General features: G+C 59.9%; 1 protein-coding gene across 4 annotated transcripts in view; it reads right to left on the bottom strand.

The window, feature by feature from the left end:
* Positions 1-5,585, bottom strand: part of LOC113217689 (potassium voltage-gated channel subfamily H member 6) — a 122,764-nt gene that overhangs the window by 66,737 nt on the left and 50,442 nt on the right. The window contains exons 1-2 of one of the 4 annotated variants that reach the window (XM_052277489.1): positions 2,936-3,177; positions 2,767-2,860 (exon numbers count right to left, since the gene is read on the bottom strand). The exons of 2 other annotated variants lie outside the window; for them this stretch is intronic. The gene's annotated coding sequence lies outside the window, so the exon portion shown is untranslated. Of the gene's footprint in view, positions 1-2,766; positions 2,861-2,935; positions 3,178-5,585 lie in introns of those variants that run through there. One more of the 4 variants, XM_052277488.1, reaches the window with a different exon arrangement.

The raw sequence follows: 5,585 nt of genomic DNA, 5'->3' as shown, positions 1-5,585 counted from the left end.
CCCCCCCTCCTACCTCACCGCCGGATTATGCAAAGGCCAATAATGGATGTCGGAGACCGGGAGTGAGCCGGGTTAGCCGCCCACCGCAAGACCACAAATTTTCACTCGCACATTAATAATGGTAGTGCAGTGCCGTCAGACACGACCGGGGGGCGCGAGCGGTTAGCTACCTTAGCTACCCCTCAGGTGAGACGCAAGTGGGCGGATGGCTACCTGAATTACCTTAGGCAGGTGGAGAATGGGCAGGCGGACGGTTAGCCACCTTTGTTACCCTTCAGGCAGGTGGCGGGCGCGCGGCCCGCGGCTGGGGGTTGGTCAAGCTGCAGCCCCGTACGTGGAGGCCAGGCGCAGCCCGCACGGCGCAAAACTAACTAAGCTAACGGGGGGACTGGCCTTGAGGAGCAAGAACACCTCTCGGCCACAACTCGTCTGCCGGCCATCCGGCCATCGCCGAGTGTGAGTCAACAACGCGGCCCTGACAGCAGCAGAGCAGGCCGGCCTTTAGGCCAACGGGGCCAGCGCGGCCAGCCAGGCCGGCACCGCAGCGGGCAGCCCGCCGGGCAGATGGAGGCGAACTGTCATTAGGGATCGATTTGCGTTAAACACCGTGCGGCCCGCGGCGCCCGGACCCGCCTGCACCCGCGGGCCGGGTGGTTAGTTACCGCCTCCAATCAGTGTACCGGGTGGTTTATGCGCTCCGGTGTTGCGGGACTGTATAAGTCGCTAGGGCCTCAGGGGCAATAGCCCATTACGGGTAAGGGCGAAAGCTTGTAAGCCAACCCGCGACTGCAAAACTGAAACTCATAGCAAAACAAAAAGGAAAGCATACAGACTTTCCAATCGCAATCAAATCACACATTTTTGGTTCTTAAGGTCCTAGTTTTTCATAACAGCCTCTCGAAATTATAAGAAGTGGCGGTCGATTAATTAAGGTAGATTCCATCTCAATCATTGAAACTACAAGTCCAATTAGCCATCAGCCGTACAAGATAGCTGGCATAGAAAGAAGGCGCATTGGAGACTAACCGTAACCTACTAGCTCTCTAATGACCGTCCAGGAGGAGCCCCCAGGGGCGGGGCGGGCGGTCAGCGTCGTCATTGAGAGTCGGCGGTGAATAATGCACGGGCCAATGAGCAGCTGGGCGGGCGACTGTTTGACCCACAGCCAGGCCCCTCGGCCCCCTTCTCCTTCCGTACGACCCGTTCCGTTCGGCCGAGCTCGGGCCTCGAACTGCGGTCGCTATCGAATAACGATACGAAGTGTGCAGCAGCGCCCCGCGCCCGGCTCAAGCCCACCTGGACGTGGCCGCTGTGCACAAGCGGCGCCACTCCGCCATCGCCATCATCAGTGTTCCTCTCACGGTGGGCTGGACCAGACTCCGAGGATGAGGGCTTTGCTCTGCGCCCGGCCCTGGCCCGGCAGTGCAGCCCCCGCCAGAGCCTCGCGAGCCTACGCGCGCACAAGGCCCCCCAGATACAGGAGCTCACGCGGCCGCTGCTGCCCGCCCAGATCAGTCGGCCCTGCCCGCTGAGCGCGCTGCGCAGAGCAGCCCGGCGACGCCACGCGCGACCCGGCGGCCCGCGCGGCCCGCTCGACCTGCCACGATACAATAGGAGCAAATACAATCGGATTCCGATCCTGTTTGCCGTGCTCTTAGCCAGCCGCATAACTCTTATTCTTTCGTTTCCAGATGACGACATCGGAAGGGCAGCGACTTTGTGGTGGCGGCGCGGCCCGGGGTGGGGTGGGGTGGGGTGGGCTAGGCTGCGGTCTCGCGGGGTCGGGGAGGGATAAGCCGCCACAGCAAAGCCCGAACGGGAACACCGAAGCCGGCCCTGGTATACCAGCCCTGAAGCCAACCCCGATGTTGATGCTGCCACTGGAGCCGGTGGAGCCGACGCAGAATCTGGAAGCATCCCCGACGCCGCGAAGCCGGCCGTGGTGGAGCCACCCTGTCGGGGGCGGCGGGGGTGGGGAGCCCCCCCGCACCAGTTCCAGCGATGCATCGCGCCGTTCAAGAGGATAATAAAGGGAAGGATGCCGGCGAGGGGGCGCGGGGAGGAGGGCGGGAGGGTGCTGCTCGCCGCGGAGGCTTACGCGCCGGCGACCTATGGCGTGAAGGGGAGGGGGCGGCGGGAGTAACGGCCTCGACAGATCTAAGTCGGGTGCCCCGCAGGCGACCCCGTGCACCGCCCCCGCACCGCCCCCGCACCGCGCACTCCAGGCATGCCTCGGGGTACGCGCGCCAGGCCGGGAGGAGGGCGTCGCGACATTACACTTGGAAGAGGCACCCAGCGCAGGCCCGGGACGGGCAGCACCCTGCACGAGGAACTTCTTTCCAACGGACGCCGGGGACTACCCGTCCAGACATGCTATCTAAAGGCTAAGGGACCAGAACTGCCTCGCGCCAACAACCTCGCCCGCCTTATAGTGTGAACGCATGCCAGGGTCATCCTCGTGGTATGGTATGGAGTGTATCAGGAGAGTACGCCTTACATACGCCCCCCAAAATGCCATGACACCGACAAGACACATAGTAAAATGACATGCATATATTTTAGAACCAGCATAGCCCAGGTGATTGGACAGTTATTTGATACCGTAATGGCTGCAAAACAATAAAATGTAATCGCACCCAAGAAAGAAATAATTGCGTTCCAGCCTATCTCGAACAGACTGCAGTATGGTGTACCCAGCATTCCAGACACCCTTTCTGCAATAGATGCAGTGGTTAATAATTGTATTTTACATAGCAAGCATCATACCTGTTCTTTATGGTTTCTCGCAATCCATACATCTTTTGCCCAGAATGAATTGGACTGAGATGCACAGCCGACTGACCCCAACGGTTCATCAATGCTTGGAGAGATTAAAGGTTATCATTTTTGAAACATTTCCTGCTCTATCAGAGTCAGCCAATGACGATAAACTTACTTGTGAATTAACAGAGCAGGATGAAGGAGTAGCACTAGAGGATGATGGGCTAACCTCAACGGCTCATGTGTTTTAGGCAAAGTCCTAGCCATTGGCAGAAACATGTCAGTTCCATATTCCAAAAACCAAGAAAGAGTCCATTGTAGATCATTATCCAAAAGAAGCGGCGAATGACGTTGGAGCACTTCGCATAAGAATTCAATGGAAAATGTGACGGGGATGTTACACATGCTCAGCGGACATGACAGCAGTGCAGTGCACTGAAGGGGAGCGGGAGGGAGAGGGTGGGAGGGAGGAAAGGGTCGCAAGTTTTCCTGGCAGTGTTTGAAGTAGTCACATTATCTTTTCAATGCTCCACAATAAAACCAAAAAGTGCGTGCATTCATTTAATAATTGATATTCGGGCCTTGGAGTAGTTTAATGTAGTTAAAAAGCTGTCTCGACTCGAAAGAGGGGACTATTTTCTTTTCAAAGGAGAAGAGCATGCACAAAGAAGAAGAGCGGGCAAATCGGCGAGGACCATACAAAACGGCACTTTTTAGGTCTGAGTGTCTGCTCGGTCTGCTCATGACCAGCCACAACTCAGAACAAAATATCGCTTCAATAATCCCTAGCCGATCCTCCTGCTCTTCTCCTTTGGACCGTTTACCGTTTTGATGGGCGGAGGGAGGAGGCTAAAAAGGTGGCGCGCTCTGTCGGAATCATCTCAAAGTTCGGAACGATATGGCATTCCCTCCGATGGCCAAGACTAACGACAGCCTAACGCCACGCGGCCCTTTGCATTGTGCCCGTGCCAGTGCTCGTCACCACAGTCCTTATCCTGCTCTACGCGCACGACCCTGCCTCTGCCAAGTGAGGTGGTTGTGGTTGTGGTGGTTGTGGTGATGGTGGCGGCGGCGGTGGCGGTGGTCTTAGCCCTGACGTGCCATATAACCCAGTGAGAAATGACCGCCAGACGACATTATTTGCACGCCACTTTGTCGTTTCGACATTGTTTCTACATGACATTCTCACTGGAGAAGACACGCCAACAGGCGCCCATGCACCAATTCACACTCTCCTCTCCTAAGTACACCCAATGTATAGCTCTGCCCAATATGCGTGTAATGAATAAACAGACCAAACGGTAGGCGCTGGGCGAGGCGAGGCGATCGACCTTTGGGAATTACGTGGATTTGAGGCAAGCCTTTAACCTTATACTTCCGGTCAATGGGCGTTATCCAGGTGGAGGGGTGAGAGATTTCTGGCAGGGGGAGGGGATCTACTTCCTATTAGTCGTGCGGAAGTGACGGCGTCAGCCCCGCTGCCAGCGTGCTGCCAGGGCGCTGCCAGGGCGCTGCCAGGGCGCTGCCAGGGCGCTGCCAGGGCGCTGCCGGGGGAGTGGCAGGGCTTATCTGCACCGGCTCAGCGCACATGTGCACGACCCGGTCTAGTCGGCCGGCAGGCCCGGCGAGCATCCCGCCCGCCGCACCTTGCCGCCCCGCCCCGCCCCGCCACCCACTTGTCTCTACAACTTACAGGGCTTCACTAATAGCTGCCGGGAGCAGGAGGCGTGCCCGGGGCGTGTCGTGGCACTTGAACAGCATGAGCAAGCTCCCGGGCGTGTCTTGCGGGCGGGGTGCTTGCTCAAGCTCTCTGTCGCCCCCTTCCCCCTAATCCAAATCCCCTCGCGAAACGCGCCATTAGCACTCCCCGCCGCCCCGCTGAACGCGCCATTGAACAGGTCTATAGCGATGCTTACACGAAATGCTCACACCGTATCTCGGGTTTTGTTTCCCGTAATTGCGCAGGGATCGGGTGGCGCGAGAGGGCGCGACTCTGCGGTGGGAGAAGTTCGTGCCGCGCGAGGAGCAGGGCGGGACGGGCGGGGCGGGGAGTATAAAAGGAGGGCAGCCGGGTGGTGACGCCCAGTCACCCAATACGTCAGCCCTGGCCCTGCTGCCCCTCTCGGCTTGCCTCTCGGTCACCTGGGTCACACCCCCCTTGGTCACCCCCAGCGGGTCACCGCCCCCCACCACCGCTCTGCGGCGGCCTTGCACGCTATGGCGCACAGCGTAGCACACCGTGGCCACTCGGCTGGGCGCTCAGCGCGATGCTCAGCCCGATGCTCGGCACGACACGGTGCGGCCTGGCGCTCAGCACAATGCTCAGCCCGATGCTCGGCACGACACGGTGCGCTACTACCGCGGGTGGGCGGTGTTCACAATATTGCCAGGACGCCGCGCCCCGCCGCCACCCCTCTCGGGTTCGGGATTGAACCTGCCGCAGCAGCGTGAAATAGCTGTGCGCCTCGGATTCGCCACGTGACGGCGTCGGCACAGCGCGCAGCGCCCCGCGCCCCGTCCCGCGGCCGCGGCCACCACAACAGAGGCGGGACGTGTGTGGCCGCGACTCCTTCGAGGACGCTCCCGCTGCTGCCATATTCATGGCGAAGATGTCAAATTGACGTCGCGTCGTGCGCGACGGGACTAACATCGACGTCCCCCTCGTCAGCCCCGCGCCACCGCCTCCGGCCCCGCATGGCGTCGGGGGACCGAAGCGCCTTCGCCTCGCCCCGCATTGAACTTAATGCGCCGGTTCACGTCCCGGCCATACATAATGCACTGGGGCTCAGGGCCAGGGTTCGGCCCCCCGGACGCACCCCGCCGCG

This window comes from Frankliniella occidentalis, unplaced genomic scaffold (genome assembly GCF_000697945.3).
Source record: "Frankliniella occidentalis isolate FOCC.00 unplaced genomic scaffold, Focc_3.1 Scaffold10, whole genome shotgun sequence".
Classification (NCBI taxonomy): domain Eukaryota; kingdom Metazoa; phylum Arthropoda; class Insecta; order Thysanoptera; family Thripidae; genus Frankliniella; species Frankliniella occidentalis.
This window is presented reverse-complemented; position numbering and strand designations above follow the sequence as displayed.